General features: G+C 42.5%; 2 long non-coding RNA genes across 2 annotated transcripts in view; one reads left to right on the forward strand and one right to left on the reverse strand.

Moving 5' to 3' along the window:
- The window catches only part of LOC109497596, a 379,881-nt gene that overhangs the window by 247,885 nt on the left and 112,925 nt on the right, over positions 1–19,071 (reverse strand). The window lies entirely within an intron of this gene.
- On the forward strand, positions 3,696–16,816 carry LOC109497600. Its single transcript, XR_002153905.3, has 3 exons — positions 3,696–3,820; positions 15,805–15,853; positions 16,688–16,816. It is a non-coding gene; the product is annotated as an uncharacterized LOC109497600 (long non-coding RNA).

The raw sequence follows: 19,071 nt of genomic DNA on the forward strand, positions 1-19,071 counted from the left end.
TCAGCACACCCCCACCCCATCAGAGCACCTATTCCATTTACTGCAAGGACCTATTTCCCCTATATCCTCCATACACTAGTTTACTATTTAATCCCCACTAACTAGGGTAGTTCTTGATCCGTACCTTATAGGCATTCAATAAATAGGGTCGAGTGAATGAAGGATGAATGAATGAATGAATGAATGAATGGAAATTATAGCATCATTTAATCTGGTCTCAGAAGCAGATGGTGACCCCATAACTCCAGGAATTCATGGTGAGATGGGGTTGTGATCTGTGAGCCCTGCTTCCTTATGGGACCTCTTTGTTCAGGGCAGGTGATGTTAGCTCCCAAGAACTGAAACTTAAGCCCGTCTTCTGACTCCCATTCAGGTCAACCACCTTGACTACCAAGATGCTTACCACTGGCCTGATCCCATTCTCATTCTTTCTCTGAGCGTGCTGTCCTACTGTGTGCTCTTGGTGCCACTGCTGCCTGTGACCAATACTGGTCACCCACCGTGCATGGGGTGGGATGGCTCAATGCACTGAATGCTATGGATCTAGGAGTCTGTTGCCTGGCATTCTTCAGTCCCAGGGGGAGCCTTCTCTCTGCAACTCCTAGCTTGCAGTCTCTCTGGATCCACACAAGCAGCCTCAGATGGCATTCGTGTGTATTTATGTGTGCACGTGTCTGGTAAACCACAACTCTGGCCGAATCTAGCCTCTTCCAAACCAGGGCAACCTGTGGGGAATGTGGCGACAGTTCATCTCCTTCCTCCTGACCAAGCTGTTCCTGGCTGGGGTTGTCCAAAGGTGCTACGCGTGTAGAAAAAAACACAAGCTTTTCCACTTACCACCCAGATGCTTCTAGATATTGTTGTGTTTGTGGATTGAAATCATCTAGATGTTGATTGACCCTGCAGAAACTTCTTGCCCAGATGCTTGTTGTCATATAAATTACTGACAGTCATCTTTCTTTTCACCTCCAATCTGCCAGGTCTTTCCCTCCACTGCCATTCCAGAAGGCGCATTCCAGGTGCGATTGTCATTCCTGAGCAAGGGTGGCTGACTCATCCCAGCAGAGTTCTGAGAGGATCTTCCCAGGGGACTTGGCCCCCTGCCAGCCAGCAGAACCCTTGGTGCCAGCCAGAGGCTCCCTCACGTCCCCTCACACCGGGGCTTCCCTAGAAGTTCCCACATACTGATGCCTCTCACTGCCGCTCCCAGGGGGGCCAGAGCCTTTTTGGTAGAGAAAAGCTACTATAAATACAAAACAAAACACTGTTAGGATACGACCCTCTTATTCACTAACCAATGCACTTTTCCTGTGCCATCTGTGATTTGCAAGTCCTTTTATGATAAGGAACTTGTTATAAGTTCCTTAAGTTCAAATTTATCATATCAAGGGGCGCCTGGGTGGCTCAGTTAACTGACCGACTTCAGCTCAGGTCATGATCTCACAGTTGGTAGGTTTGAGCTCTGCGTCGGGCTCTGTGCTGACAGCTCAGAGCCTGGAGCCTGATTCAGATTCTCTGTTTCCCTCTGTCTCTGCCCCTCCCCCACTCATGCTCTGTCTCTGTCTCTCAATAATAAAAATGTTTTTAAAAATTTACAAATTTATCATATCAAAATAACTCTCAGAATGGACTGCATTGATCAGTATCAAATTTGTCTTTCTGTTTATCAATTTATCAATAGACTGACTCCATAAATATTCACTTTGCCTTTACCGTAGGACAGGCGTTGCAGCATATGATAAGAACACCAAGAGAAAGAGACTTGAACTGGTCCTCAAATTGCCTACCATCTGTATCAGTCCACGACGGCTGCCATAACAAAATACCACAGAGTGGGAGGCTTAAGCAACAGAAATTTATTTTCTCATAGTTCTGCAGGCTGGAAGTCCAAGATCAAGGTGTCAGCAAGTTTGACTTCTTCAGGAGCCTCTCTCCTTGGCTGGCAGATAGCACTCTTCTCCCTGTGTCCCCACTTGGCCTTTCCTCTGTGGGCACTCCTCCCTGTGTCTCCTCCTCTTTTCACAAGGACACGAGTCAAACTGGGAGCACCTGGGTGGCTCAGTTGGTTAAGCATCTATCTGACTCTTGATTTCGGCTCAGGTCGTGATCGTCTAGATCGTGGTTCTAGAGTTCGAGCCCCACATCCGGCTCTGTGCTGACAGTGTAGAACCTGCTTGGGATTCCCTCTCTCTTCACCTCTCTGCCCCTCTTCCCTGCTTTCTTTCTCTCTCTCGCTCAAAGTCAATAAGGAAACTTAAAAAACACAAAAAACAAAAAACAAGGGCACAAGTGAGTTTGGATTAGGGCCCACCCTAACTGCTTCGCTTTTATTCAATCACTGCTTTGAAGAGCTTATCTCCAAATATGGTTACATTCTGAAGTACTGGGGTTTGGTTGGGCCTTGAACAGATGAATTTGGCGGGGAGGAGGATAGTGGGACACAATTCAGCCCCTAAAACCATTTAATTGGAGAAGTGGAGAAATTAAAATGTGATTACAATTAAGGATACTAAGGACTATGTTAGAGGAGATACAAAATGATTCTGAAGCATCAAATAGGATACCTCGCCCAGTGTGGGGGAGGATGGGGAGCAGTCAAGGAAGGCTTCCAGGAGGAGACGCTGCCACACTGAACCAAAAGTGGCACACACAGAGACCTAGAAAGAGAGTGCAGCTTATATAAGTAATTCCATTTGACCAAATCATAAAGCACAAGAGTAGAAGCAAGAAGGGAGATGGGAGAGGATGGTAGGGCCGGGAGAGAGCCACCTAAAGGAGACTGGGCTCACTCCTATAGCAATGGTGTGTCAAAGAAGTACATTCTGGGGATGGGTGGGAGTGCTTACACAACCAGATGTGGGCTTTATAATAGACCATGGCATTAACTGGGGATAGATCAGGGCTCCTGCCAGACTAGGGGCTGGGCAAGCAGGTGGGAGGCTGACAAAATTATCCACTTGAAAGATGATAAAGACCTACAGTGACCCATTAGTGGGGTGGACAGAGAGGATGGGGTTCAGAGAGGATCAGCACTGAAACTGAAGCCACGAGGAAAAAGCAGTTTCCTCCAGGAGAATACGCAGAGTGAGTAGACTGGAGACCAAGGAGGAAACCGTGGGGTCATTAGCATTTAAGGAAAGCCTAACAAACAGGGATACCACCCAGGCTGGCAGCAACATGAACTGTGAACACAAAAGGAGAACGTGTCCAACTGTAGCACACACGTCCATCTAAATGGGGCGGCCACAGCCCAGCTCCAGCAGAGGCTACCAAAGGTGCATGTCGCCCAGGCGTGCCCATCTTTGGATTGTTCAAGAAAAGTGATACTGGTGAACCCAAGGGTGAAATCATCCCGCTTTTAAAGAGTAGAAAGCAATTAGAAAACCCTAAGCAGGTCAAGCAACATGAACACGTGGGCTGTATCTAATATGCAAATCTGAATTTAGGGGATTAAGCACCACCAACGTGACAGGGAAGGGGGACAGCAGAGAGAAGGCAGTTTTGTAGTGGAGTGGATTGTCGCCCTGCCCTCCCTGGGAAGGAGCCCACATCACACCTCATTGACATCAGGCCGGGCCATGTCGCATGCTTTGGGCAGTGGAACGTGAGCACAAGGGACCTGTGTCATTTCCTGGTGGAAGCTTTAAGAGCCAGTATGTGCTTCTCTGTGATCTCTTTTTTTCCCTCTGCCAGAAGAGGAAACACATGCCACAGAGTTGTCTTCATCAGCCCAGGTCCCAGAATGAGGAGGACACAGAGCAGACCTGTGGCCAACCTACAACGAACATGGAGCACGAGTGAGACATAAATCTCTGCCTCTGTGAGTACTGAGACTTGGGGATAATCACTGGGTTACTGCTGCGTAATCTGGCCTGTCCTGACTGATGCAGTCACAGAAGCCCCAGGGGCAAGGGTTCTCGATGCATGTTGTCCAACGCTGCAGAGCCGGCTCAGAGAAAACCTGCATTCCCAGGCAGGATGGGAGACACACAGTGGAACAGGATCCCCGGGACAGCAAGAGGGACAGATGAGTCTCGAGGGAGGGGACTGGTCTAAGACATGAGGAGGGGCACTTCTATTTCCTCCATGAGACTTAAGGAAAGAAAGACAGCATGGGTGTGATGCAGGTACAATTTTAGGAGGCAGGTTGGTAGCAAGTTGGGTGGCTTGGAATACTATAAAATCAACAAAAAATTAAGAACCCTATGCTATAATAATGAGGCGCCTGGGTGGCTCAGTCGGTTGAGCGTCCAACTTCAGCTCAGGTCATGATCTCGTGGGTTCGTCGGTTTGAGCCCTGCATCGGGCTCTGTGCTGACAGCTCAGAGCCTGGAACCTGCTTCAGATTCTGGGTCTCCCTCTCTCTGCCTCTCCCCCACTCATGCGCGCATGCTCTCGCGCTCTCTCTCTCTCATAGAAATAAATAAGCAAATAACCATTGAAAAGAAAAACTCTGTACTATAATAATCACAAGGAAGGCGGTGTCACTTTCGCCTGGGGCAATAAAGGTAGATGTGAAAGAAAAGAATTTGAACCGGATTGGAGGACAGATACTTTATTATTTTTTTTTTTTAATTTTTTTTTTCCAACGTTTTTATTTATTTTTGGGACAGAGAGAGACAGAGCATGAACGGGGGAGGGGCAGAGAGAGAGGGAGACACAGAATCGGAAACAGGCTCCAGGCTCTGAGCCATCAGCCCAGAGTCTGATGCGGGGCTCGAACACACGGACCGCAAGATCGTGACCTGGCTGAAGTCGGACGCTTAACCGACTGCGCCACCCAGGCGCCCCAGTGGACAGATACTTTATTAAGGTGCCCTGGCTACCCTAAGACATAAGTCCCAAATGTGGTAGCTTGGCCCAGTAGTAATTTTTTCAAACACATGAAAAGTTCAAAACCATGGGGGACAGACTCTGTGCTACTCCCTCCTTCAGGGACAACACAGATAAGGCTCTGCCGTCTTCCATATTTGACGTGCAGAAGAGCTGTTCTGATATTTACATACAGTTTGCAGGCAGACGAAGACAGGAGGGGAGAAGTAAATTGGCAGGTTTGTATAAGCAAGGCCTGGAAGTGGTGCATATCAATTACACCCACTCCTAACTGCAAGAGAGGCTGGGAAATGTAGTTTGCTGTTAAATGAACAGATAGCCAGGGTCTGCCCAGTTGGAGGGCTCTGCTTGTCAGAAACAGACCAAAGGAAAGCTCAAAGCAGAAAAAAACGGCATAAGCAGGGGCAGAAATTTTCAATATGTATTCAGAGACTAGAATTAATTTAAAGTTGCCTACAATATAGAATTCATGCAGGGGCCTATTGGCAGAGAAAGCTACAAGGGAGGCTGGATGAAAATTGAACAAAGCTTTACATACCTAATGAGAGTATTAAGTTTATCGTAGCCATCGAGGACCTAACAAAGACTCTAAGATGACATTTCACTAAGTGAGATTTTTCAAGTAGGTAGAGGTGAAGCTATCCATTAATGGGGAGCAAAGAGATACATGGAGCAAATATGGTTAAATCTCGGTAATCCCTGAATCTGGATAAGGAATGTCTGTACCTTAGTAGGTTTTTTTTTTTGAAGGTCCTAATGATAAAAATGTTTTTAAAAGATAGTAAGGGCCCTTCAAAAAATCTTTCATTATGTATGACACAAGATAATAAAACCAGTTAGGAGGGAATAGGTTTTCCATGTTTGTTCACTAGCTTGTACTGTGAAAGCTACTAGTTGATGTGTACCCACTTTGGAAACTCTAGGACCATGAAACTGTTAGTCAAAGGTATTATTTGGGGGGAATCTACCTACTATTATCAGTACAGGAATGGTTTATCCCTGTGCTGAAAATCACAGGTACTTGATTCACTGCTTCTTCCCTGAATGTGTCAGAATTAACTTTGCAAGCAATGCCAGCCTTCCATCAGCATTGTAAATCTGTTCCGTAGATAGGCTGTGATCAGAAATGAATTCTTTGAAAGAGTCACAAACTCTTCTGTAGCATCATGATTTGCTGTTTTTCATCACTTCTTCTCAGGCTGACTCCTACTGGAATCACCAACACTGTATTTGTTCATAAATCTCTTTTGTTTCAAGGCCAAAGATGGCATCACCCTCACATCTTTTTGCTAAGAAACACTCAAGGAGGACACATTTCAGGTTATTTCCAATGCAGGCAGATGCACGGCTTTACCCCCAAACATTTAGGATACTTCAGATTTGTCAAAAATTTTTAACAACTGCTTTTTTCATAAAAGGATAGAATTTTTCTGGGCTTATACTTTCGAGTTCTGGAGAAATAACCATGTTATTCTTTGCAAGCTAGCAAGACGGGTTTTTTTGCTTTTATAGAGACAGATGATGTCATGGAAAATACACATACACACACACACACACACACACACACACGCACGCACGCACAGTGATCAGACTAATGTGAGCACCAACAGCATTTAGCAGCTGTTGACCTTGGGAAAGTTACATAACTTCTATGATCCTATGACATGAGAATAATAATACCTATTACTATGATCATTATGTGAGTGAAATAAGACAGCACGTATCAAGTACCTAACAGTGCCTAGCACACAGTTGGTGTTATGGTGTTAATACACGTATGTTTCCTCTCATATACGCCACTTCCCCCACATACATTATGTTCAAATCCTGGCCTTGCCTCTGATGAGCAGAGCACCGTAATCCAAATGTGAAAGCCTACCTTATGTCAGGTGGGGTGGCACCGCTGTGCTGCATGTGTGTGCCCTCATGTACAGATACAGCACTTCCTGTGTTTTCTATTCTTTGCACCTTCTTTCTAGCACAGTCCCGTTGATGATGATTGGCCCCTTGAAACTTCACCTATGCCGGCTGCTATGCCTTGGTGGAGACACACAATTGCCTTCATGGGCTATTAAGCACCAAGCACAACGAAGAGATATGATGCTCCCAGGGGTCTCTGTAGAGGGACAGCTGAAGAAACTGCTTGTTTGACCTTACCCTGCTGCCTCCAATCTTGACTTTTCCGAAGATGGCAGAGTCCTTCCAGTCAGCGATTTTTCTGGCTCTTCCTATTCTGAGGTCAGCTGCAAAGTTTTTCTCCCATGTTTTCTTCTAGGTGTTTACAGTTTTAGGCTTTACATTTAGATCTGTGATCTATTTTAAGTTAATTTTATATAATGTTAACTAGGTTTTCAAGGATGCCTTTTATCAGAGGAAGTTCCATTCTACTCCTGGTCTACAGGAGAGCTTTTTTCAACTATAGATGTAGGATTGTATCCAATGTTTTTTTTCCTGCATCTATTGAGATGATACTATATTTTTTTCCTTTTTAGTTTGTTAATATGGTAAATTAAATTGATTGATTTTTGAATGTTAAGGCAGCATTCGTGGGATAAATCCCACTTGGCCATGATATATTATCTTTTTTTACACATTGTCAGATTAGACTTGCTAAAATTTGCTTTAAATTTTTTGCATCTATATTTATGAGTGATATGGGTCTGTAGCCCTCTTTTCTCATAACGTCTTTACTGGTTCGGTATTTGGGTAGCACTGGTCCCTGACACTGTTGGTAGGCATTTCTTTCACTTCCATATTCTAGAAGAGTTTGTATTGTTGGTATCATTGCTTTTTTTAATGTCTGGAATAATTCCCCAACAAAATGATCTAAATCTGGAGTTTTCTTTATGGAAAGATTTTAAAACTACAAATTCAGTATTTTAATAAACATATGGCTATTCAGGCTATCTATTTATTTTTAAGTGAGTTTTGGTAGCTTCTGCCTTCCAAAAAGTTTTCCCATTTCAATTAAGTTGTGAAATTGGTTGGCATAATGTTGTTCATAGCATTCCCTTCTTCTCCCTTTTATTATCTATAGAATCTTGGGGGCCTGGGTGGCTCAGTTGTTAAGCATCTGACTTCGGCTCAGGTCATGATCTTGTGGTTTGTGAGTTCAAGTCTCAAATCTGTGAGCTCGAACCCCACTTCAGGTGAACACAAGCCCTGCTTCAGATGAGCCCCACTTCTCTCTCTCTTTCTCCATCTCTCTCTCTCTCTGCCCCTCACTCACTTGCACCCTGTCTTTCAAAAAAGAATTTATATATATATACATATATATATATAAATACATATATATACATACATATGTATATATACATACATACACACATATATACATACATATATATATATATACACACACACACACACACACACACACACACACACACACACACACATATATAATCTCTAGTGATACCACCTTTCTCATTCCTGATATTGGTAATTTGAGTCTTCTTTTTTTCCTGATCAGCCTGACTATACTATATGTTTATCCATTTTATTGGTTGTCTCAAAGAACCAGCTTTAGGTTTCATTGTTTTTCTTTTTCTTTTTTTCTACTTCATTGATTTCCAGTCTGATCCATATTATTTTCCCTCTTTTGCTATGTTGAGTTTAGTTTGCAGTCATGCATTTTAATTTTATATATGTAATAAACACACATTGTTATCATTTTTGTTTAAATAGCAAATATCCTTTAAAGAGACTTTAATAAGAAAAAACCTCACTCATGAATTTCTGGTACGGGAAAATTCATTTTTATGTACAGTCAGACTTCTGACATTATTTTCCTCTGCTTGAAGAATTTATTTTAAAATTATTTATAATGTGAATACGCTGGTAATGAGTTGCTTCAACTCCTGAATGTCTGCAAAGTTCTTTATTTGCCTTCATTTCTTAAAAGATATTTCTGTGGAGTATAGATGCTAAATTGATGGATTCTTTTTTTCTTTCAGTAAAGATATTGTTTCGCTAACTCCATCCCTGAATAATTCCAAGAAGAAATCTGTTACTGTTATTATCTTTCTCCTTCTTTATGTAATATGCCCCTTTTTCCTGGCCACTTTTAAGATTTACTCTTTATCATTGATGTTTTACTCTTTATCATTGATTTTGAGCAATTTGATTAGGATGCGATGATGTAGTTTTTATGCAGTTTTCTTGCTCTTGGGGTTCATTGAACTTTCTGAATCTGTGAATTGACACTTTTCATCAGATCTTAAAAACTTCAAGCCATTGCTTCTTCAAAAATCTTTCTACTCCCCTCTACTTTGGAGGATTCTAAATATAGTCCAAATATACTGCTTGAACTTACTCCACAGTTCACTGGTGCTTTTTCTCCCCAGTTTATTTTCTTTAAAAAAAAAAATCTGTTTAATGTTTATTTATTTCTGAGACAGAGCATGAGTGGGGGAGGGGCAGAGAGAGAGGGAGACACAGAATCAGAAGCAGACCCCAGGCTCTGAGCTGTCAGCACAGAGCCTGACCCGGGGCTTGAACTCACAAATCATGAGATCATGACCTGAGCCGAAGTCGGTCGCTCAACCAACTGAGCCACCCGGGCGCACCCCACCCCCCGGTCAGTTTATTTTCTGTGTTTCACATTGGATAGTTGCTGTTTAATGCCTTCAAATTTAAACTCTTTACTTTTGCAATGTGTAATCTACCTTTATTCTATCCAGTGTATTTTTCATCTCAGACATTGTAGTTTTCATCCCTAGAACTCTGATTTGGGCATTTTATATTTATCATGTCTCTAGTTACCTTTTCTAACATATAGAATATAATTATAATAAGTGTTTTTAATGTCCTTGTCCAACAGTTTTAGCATTTTTCAGTTGTGGAGTAAGTGTGTCAGTTTCAACTGATTGGTTTTTATCTTCATTTTGTTTGTATTTTACTTCTTCTTTGCATGCTTGGTAATTTTTTATTGGATACCAGACATTATGAATTTTACCATGTTTCTGAATATTTTTATAGTCCTAAATTCTTATATTTTTTTCTGGTACATAGTTATATTAATTGGAAAAATTGTTGTTTGGGGGTCTTGCTTTTAAGATTTTTTAGACAGGACCAGAGCAATACACAATATACAGCTAGTTAGTCCCCTACTGAGGACTTTTCTGAGGACTCTACTTTATGTCCCACGTGTTATGAGTTTTTCTAGCCTGGTTGGTGTGGACAGACACTATTCCTGGCTCTGTGTGAACAATGGGCATTACTTCTTCTAGTCTCTTTGGATAGTTCCTTCCCTCACTGCAAGTGGTTTCCTCATTTGTATATACTGACCAGTACTCATTTGAATGCTCAAGGGGACCCCCTGCAGATCTTTGGAGTTTCCTTTCTGTGCAGCAATCTCCTCCCTTGTGCTCTGCCCTCTGAACCCTGGAGAACTTTCAGCTCTGACTTTTCAACTCAGGGAGACCAGCAGTCCCCTCCTAGGTTCTTCCTTTCTACACCACAGCCTAAAAACTCTCTTAAGACATAACTTGTAGAAATCATAGGCAGAGCCACTTTACAAGCTCAAAATTTTTTAACAGAAGGGACCCCTCTCACACTGTTTATGATATGATATCCAACAAGGAGTAGATTCTCAACTAATACTTGTTGAACTGAAAGGAAATTGTATGCACTCTCCAAAGTGAGATAAAGTAAGACCCCATGAGATGCATGACCTTCACTAACTCATATTCCAAATCCCTTCTTCATCCCTTTACTCTACTTGCTTATCAGGAAAATTCCAGAAGCTAGTCAGGTCAACATGCATTTTATTTTGTTGTATTTTGAATTAAAAGTCAAATATGTGTTATTTTTTTTCCCCTCTCTTCTCTTTGACAGTTAGAAACAGATGTTCTAACATTCTGAGGAAGCCCTAATATGATAAGACCTTAAAAAGTGAACATTATAGTATCACTGAGAACAGATAAATGTAAAAACAAAATGTTTCAGCTCCCAAAAGGCCAAATTCGAGGAGATGGAAGTAACAAGAGGAACAGGAAATCGCATTACTATCACTCTTAGCCATTTCCCAGGATGTTTCAGAGGATGAGATGACTCTAATGACCAGCAGCAATTAATTACTAGCCAGCACTGCCCCTCAAAAGTTCTGAGTTTGGGGAAAAAAAATGCACCTTACTTCAGCAAGTCTCCTGTAAATGTGACAGTCATCACACTCAAGCAAGCAATCTTATAGAAGGAAAGGATGGTTTGGCTTGCTCTTATTTATTATTTATTTATTTAGTGGAGTTATCTCTACACCCTACATGGGGCTTGAACTCACAAGCCTGAGATTAAGAGTTGAATGTTCTTCCAACTGAGCCAGCCACGTGCCCTGTTGGGTGCCCAGAAATATTTCCTCCTGAGAGCAGCAGTGGGCCCATTGACATGGTGCTCTCCTGAGCTGCCTCACAGCACCATCAGTCTCTCCTGGAAAGATGAAAAACCAGGCGTGTTGGCGAGGCTATACAATTTAAAGTCAGACGATGGATGTTCACATCCTGCTCAGCCCTGTAATATATGTTTGATATTGAAAAAAAAAAAAAAAAAACCTCAATTCTTATATTAGTCGGCTAGGGATGTCACAACAAAATACCACAGACTGGGCATCTTCTATGACAGAAATTTATTTTCTCACAATTCTGGAGGCTAGAGTTTTAAACTCTGCTCACCAAGGTGTCAGCAGGTTTGATTACACCTGAGGCTTCTCTCCTTGGCTTATACGTGGCCATCTTCTCACTGGGCCCTGACATGGGCCTCTCTCAGGCTTTTTGTTTCTCTATGTGCCCTAATATCCTCTTCTTCTAAGCACACCAATCAGATTGGATTGTTTACGGCCTCATTTTAGCTGAATTACCTTTTCAAAGCCCCTCTCTGCCAACAGTCGCATCCTGAGGTACTAGAGGTTAGGACTTCAACATAAGAATTTTGAGGCGGGGTTGGGGGGGAAACACAATTCAGCCCACGACAGTTTTCAGAGTCACATTTTCCCCAGTCAGAAGAAGGAGGTAGCAAGAGTTGCCTTGAAAGTTTGTGGTGAGTAAAAACTCAATTTTCTTGAAGTACTCACACAGGAAAAATTACAGACCATAAATATACAGCTCAATGGGTTTTCATAAAGTGAAGAGTTTTATCACCAACCAAACCTAGAAACAAACCCAGAGACCCTTTTGCCCCTTCCACAAGGTAATCACTAGCTCAATTCCTAATAGGATAAACTAATTATGCTTGTGTTTCTATGTATTCTTTGTGTCGGGCTTTTCTCATTCCATATTGTTTGTGAGAGTCATCATGATGTTGGGTACCATTGCAATCCTTCATTTTTTCTTGCTATATTGTATTCCCTTGCATGAATACTGCAGTCAATTTATGCATCTATTATTAAGGAATATTTGAGTTGTCTCCAGTCAGGGCCATAACTAGAAGTGCAACTATGAATACTTTTGTACCTGTCTTTTGCTGAACACTGTACACATTCTTCTGGATATATACCTGGGAGAGTAATTGCTGAGTCATAGGGTATGCCCATATTCAACATTAGTAGATATTATCTGACATTTTCCAAAGTAGTGGTATGAATTTTTACCCTCACTAGAAGTATATGAGAGTTCCAGGTACTCCACATAAGGATACAGCTATTTTTAATACAGAAAACTTGGAAACAAGCTATCAAACAATAGGGAATTAGTTAAATAAATCATGTTTCCATGCAGTGTCTAGAAAATAGTCATTAAAAATGTTACTCTCAATAATGTATTGAGTGAAAAGATCAGGTCACAAAACTCTGGTACAGTTTGTGGCCAATGCTGTTAAAAAAAAATTAAGTGCATAATTTTATCTATGTTAAAAGAAACCAAAGGTTGACCCCGGTTTTCTCTGAGAGGCTGGATTACAGATGATTTTTTTCTATTCATAGTTTTCTGTATTTGTTTTCTAAAATATTTTTAAATGACTGTTTATTGCATTTATAATTAATTGGGAAAAAGACAATAAGGATTACAAATTACATCATTCTCTCTTACCCACTTCTCAGGTTATTTATGAGACACAATGAGAAAATGCTCATGGAAATTCTTTGCAAAAAGGCCAAGCACTATTTGAATGTTTATTATTATTATTATTATCATTATCATCATCATCATCATCACCATAATTGCTTCTGCCTATTTTCTAACACTGAACAGAAAGTTAGAGATGCACAGAATGAGCTGGAAATGACACAGCCACAGGGGTGAGCAAGTGATGGTACAGGGTCAAGGCTCCACTTGAGTGCTTCTCCATTCTAATTGCACATTAGAATCACCCAGAATCACCTGGGGAGTTTTAAGAATATAGAGCAAGTAAATAAGGATCTCCAGGTACAAAGTCAGGCATCAACATTTCCCAAAAGTTTCTCTGTAATTCTGCTGTACAGCCGGGTCCAGAACTCCTAAATGCAGGCGAGCCCATGCACTTTAAGCCACCATTTTATTGTTCGTTGGGAGTGAGAGAAGGAGATGAGGGGCCTGGGATATAGTCAAGCCTGAGAGAAAGGTCTGAATGTCCTAGGGTCTGAATGTCCCAGGGTGCAATCGTTTGTCCAGTCATATGTGTTCTAATATCAACTTGACATTTTCCACTGGGTGGGGTTGGGAAAACTAGATTCTGAGGGCCCCCAGAAACTGGTCTACTTCCCTTACTGGAAAATTTCCTAGTCTATGTGGCACAGACAAATGACGACAATAAGCATTTCTACACCAGATTAAGGCTATCAATGCAGTTTCCTGGGCATTCTCTCACTGGGGACTTGTGATCTCCCCACTTTTGTCACATTGGTGGATACTTATTCCAATATTTCCCCATTTAATAACTTTAGGAAGATAATCGATATACAATAAACTGCATATTTTTAAGCATATGTATGTTCTGTGGAACCATCACCACATTCAAGGTGGTGAATGTACCCACAACCCCCACAAACCTTCCTCATGCCCCTTCATGATCACTCCACATCGACCCCGCCCCCAACTCCAGGCAAACCCTAATGTGCTTTCTGATTAGTTTATATTTTCTAAAATTTTATTTGGATGAACTTGCACAATATTTGTCTGTCTCTTTTTATTCACCATAATTATTTTGAGATTCAGCCAGGCTGTTGCTCACTAGTATTCCATTTTATAGACATACCACAATTTATTTATCCATTCTCTTACGAATTGGACATTTGAGTTGTTTCCAGTTTGGGGCAATGACAAATAGAACAGCTGTAGATATTCATGTGTAAGTCTTACAGGGATATATGCTTTCAGTTCTGTTGGGTAAATACCTATACAGCTAGTTTAAGTGTATGTTTAACTTTTTGAGGCAACTATCAAGCTGTTTACCACAGTGGTTGTGGCATTTTCATTCCCAACAGGATTGTATAAGGTTTCAACTCTTCCAAATCATCTTTAACATTTGGTATGGTCAGTCTTTAATTTTATCTAGTCTTATGGTTATGTAGTGATAGCAAATGGTGGTTATTTTACTAATGATTAATGATGACCTTCAACCCTGACCTCACATGGTACATGTACACACACACACACACACACACACACACACACGTGCACACACCCATGCATGCAAGATGAATGATAGACCTGAGTATAAAAACAAAAATTATAAAACTTCTAGGAAAAAAACACAGTTGCAATACACATTTGGGTGGGCAAAGATTTCTTAAATAGGACACAAAAGGAAAAATAATATTTATAAGATAACATATTAAACTTTTTCAAAACTAAAATCTTTTGCTCTAACGATCCTATTAAGAGAATGAAGCAGGAAGCACAGTCTGGGAGAGATTTTTGCAAAGTCTTTATCTGGTAAAAGACTTCTATCTAGAATATGTAAAGAATTCTAAAAACTCAATAAAAGAAGGCAATCCAGTTTTTTTTTTAATGGGTGAAAGATTTGAAAGGTTCCTTCCCCAGAGAAAGTATATGGCTAGCAAATAAAAATCCAAAAATATGCCCAGCCTCAGTTCTAGTAATCACTTTTAAGGTAAGCGGAGTAGGTACCATTATTGTTGTCATTATTCCCATTTTGCAGATGAAGAAACACAATGAATGAGGCCACATGACCTAAGTTTACACAACTAGCAAGTAGAAAGCCTGGATTAAAGTCTGACTCCAGCCCGGGGTTCTTCCGTGACACAGCCAGTAATCTGGAGAGCCAGCAGAGAATCTAAGGCAGCATCTTGTGAAAACAATTAGGGGTGAAAGGGATTGGTCTGTGGGGTCATCACACAGAGACAGTGACACATAAAGGAGATGAGGTGAGAAGGCAGGGACCAGAAAGTGTCTGGGCAAACCAGGGCCAGGAGCACACCGAACGCAAGGAGCATGGATGCCAACAGACAGGGGCATAGCCGAGTGTGGAGGCAGGTCAGCAGTCAGAAGTCAGAAAGGGACATGTGTGCAAAGGCCAGTGCAAGCTCAGAGCCAACCCCCGGGCAGGCAACCCACATTGCAGATTGGACTTCATGCTGTCTGTGGTGGACAGTTCCAACCCAGAAAGGAGCCCGGAAGCCATACTGCAGCAATGAATGGATCACCGTGACCGCAACAAAACCTGAGCCACCCACAAGCCCAGGTATGTCAGAGGTGGCAGAGATAACACGGAAGGCGTCCTGCTTGACCACTGAACACATGCAGGGGCAGGAATTGGAGGGTGTGGCATCAGTGTAAGCAGGCCGCCCCGGAGACGTGACATGCAGTTGATCTTGGAGACTGACGCATAAAAAGTCACTGGTAGGAATTGAGGGTCAAACGTGATTTATTTTGGCTTCTTTAATTTCAGTTCCCAACTTCTGTTTTAATTGTACCTTGATTAAATGGGCTTAAAATGAATAACTGAATGTTTTAAGATATTACTCATCTATATGCCTTCAATCATATCACTGATCTCACTAATCAGCAGTCTTGCCCTGTGCCTGATGATGTTGTCCTACAGATACTGTGGTAACTCCAGAGCCAACAGAGACGTTTCAAAACCCGAAAAGGTAAACGAACACTGGTACTGCTCACTGAGAAGGAAATGCGAGGGAGGGGTGAGACAAGGCAGAGAGGGTTTTAAAATGCAATGTCCCAGTGAAATATACCAGCTATGGTGCTTATTCTAAACTGCACTGGCTCTCACTTCCTAAAAGTCAGGGCGTGTGATACAACAGAGTTAAGGCCAAACGTCACAGTAAAACGCAAGGGCCCCATAACAGACAGTTTCTGTGCATTGGGTTTCAGAGTGCGCCATTACAATCACTCATTTCTTCTGCTAGGCGGCCTCCCAAGTCCAGCCACACCAGTCCACACACGAAGCTACCTTTCACCGTCCTGCCCCAGAGGCGCCGTGCTAAGCTGAGTCACAGGCTGGAGAGAGTTACAAAGGTTTCCAGTGATGTTCTCGTACGATCAGAGTCCAGGCCAGGGCACCCAGGACAATCACTCACACAAGTCAAAGACAGTCTTCTGTAAGCACATCCAGCTAAGAGCCTCGGGCTAGTGGACTTTGGACCCAGATCTAGGCTGTGAGCAAGGCCAGGTACAGCCCCGAGCAAGCACCTCTTCCCCATCAGTGCCCAGATACGACCTTATATCCTTTGCAATCATTTCAGATTTACTAAAGGAACCATTTTCCTCAGGCAGTGCATTTCTAATAGGTTAATAGCCCCAAGTCTTTAGCCTCTAGCAAGGGGGTATCACAGAATACTTCCCTGGCTTCCCCCACCTCCCAGAAAAATATAAGTGTAATTGCAGAACAAGAGGGATGTTTAATAAAAAGTCTCCATTATGTCAGTAAATGTATCATAACTCAAAAATAGCATTTACCATTATCACAGGCTTGAAGCTTTCGTATGATCTTTGGCCTCATTCTCCAAACTCCAGCCAACTAAACTTCCTGGAGGTCATCTGCCACTGCATTTTCCACAACGCCATAAAAGTTACAGCTGTTTAGAGCTGGCTGGAACCACACAGATCATCTACGAGATGATCTACACAGATGAACAAGGACAATAAACTTTTAGTGACCATGTACTACATCCCAGGAACCATGTCATGCATGTACGTAGTACCTCTTTGGGGGTGCCTGGGTGGCTCAGCCAGTTAAATGTCCCACTTCAGCTCAGGTCATGATCTCACAGTTCATGAGTTCGAGCCCCATATCGGACTCTGTGCTGACAGCTCAGAGCCTGGAGCCTGCATCTGATTCTATGTCTCCCTCTCTCTCTCTCTGCCTCTCCCCCACTCACACTCCATCTCTCAAAATGAATAAACGTTAAAAAAAAAATAAAACACATAATAAATAAATAGTCCCTCTTTTAATCTCCCATCAGCCCCTCAGAGTTGGTACTTTTATCATCCACACTTGACACAGGAGATTTTAAGGAGGAAGTTCAATGTCACACACTGAGGAAGAGACGGCATTTGTCTGTATGTCCACCGTGGTCCAGTGAGCTCCGAACCACTGCCATTTATTGGCTGTTTCTCCAACCAATGAGGCTACGTGAACTTGCAGACTCCAGAATCTTAGTGAGACCCTCTTCTGACTGGAGCCGGCCATTCCCATACACAGTAGGCCACGTACAACCGCAGAAAACGTTGCATCCACCTGCACTACAAGCCCAACACAATACTCACTTCTTAATGTTTGCGTTACATCATAAAATGTAAGAACTGCAGAGGGGCTTTGAAGGCCATTCAGTCAAAATCAGTTTAGAAATGAGAATGCAAATCCTGGAGAAGTGAAAAGGCTTTCCTAGAATCCCACAACTACCTCAAAGGCAGAGCAAGAATAATGTTTTAGGAGTTAAAAATAGTGTGCTGACAACGGATATTCCCAAGACAGTAACATAGGTTGTTCCTGACTTTGCTCCTCACACAAGAACTATCAGCTATTCAAGAATAAGACACCACTGACATAATCTTAGAACATGGAGATGAGGCTGAAGCCCTACCCCGCACCTCAGAGACCAGGCCCGATTGCAGTAGAGGATAAGACAAGCAGCTACACATTGACCACACCGCCCCTCCCCCAGAATAGCACAACACTATGTGGAGAGGTCTTCCGTGAGCCTCCGATTCCTCCAGTGGGAAAAGAAAATCCAGGGGGGAATGTCAGCTCCCGCAGCATTCTGGGTCACTCTGTGGGAGCCCCTACTCTGATCTCACACCACAGGGATTACAGGGGAATCATTGGGACCCATGACAGAGAAGGGGGAAAGGGCTTGCAATAACCAGCACTCAGGGATCTTGGCAGACGGAGTTCCTATCTGCAGTGCCCAAGTAGTAACCCCAAACAGCGACTTTGCTCATCTACAGAACCAAGTTGAAGGCACACCCTGACCAGGAAACTCAGTGTGATACACATCTGCCTGATTTGGATACTCAAATGAGGAATTTTGCTTGCCCTGGAGCCTAGTTTGCCCCCATCCAGGCAAGGTGCCGAGTCCCAGCCCCACCCACCACGAAAGTGCCTTCCAGCTCCATAAAACCAGAAGCGCTGGTGAAAACACCTGAAAGTTGTGTGGCCCAGTGGCGCTCGAGCTGAGAGAAGGGCAGACAGACCCAATAGTTTGTACAGCAAAGTCAATGGCGCTGTTCATCCAGGAAACTTCAGGTGTGGGTCAGCTTGCGGTAAGACAACAAAGAGCTTTACTAGTTTTCGAGCTGCTTCCCCTGCTGCACCTGAGCAGGGAACCTACTTTGTAGCCCAGGTCACGACTGAATATAGCCTTCAGCCTATCTGACCAGGGAATCTAACGAGAGAACACAGCCCATGGCTTCCCCTGGCTGCAGAGCAAAACTAATGACCCCACCTGACCAAAGAATTCAAGGCAAGAATTTCACACCCAGCAAAGCTGTCCTTCAGAAATGAAAAAGGGATACAGACTCCCCTCCTCTCCTGCAAAAAAGCTGAGGGAGCTCATTGCCACCAGAACTCCCTTACAAAAAATGCTAAGTGAGTTCTTTGAGTAGAAGTGAAAGAACACCAATTAACATCAAAAAAACACAAAAAGGTAGCAAAATCTCACTGGTAATGGTAAATATATAGTCATAGTTAGATTCTGCAATGTGGTAATAGTGGTACATAACTCACAACTCTAATTTAAAAGTTAAAAAAGTTAATGTAGCAAAAATAACCATAAATACAACAATCTATTATTAGTTACACAATATAAAATATATGTAAGTTGTAACAGCAATAACCTAAAATGTGAAGGGG

This window comes from Felis catus, chromosome A1 (assembly GCF_018350175.1).
Source record: "Felis catus isolate Fca126 chromosome A1, F.catus_Fca126_mat1.0, whole genome shotgun sequence".
Taxonomy (NCBI): domain Eukaryota; kingdom Metazoa; phylum Chordata; class Mammalia; order Carnivora; family Felidae; genus Felis; species Felis catus.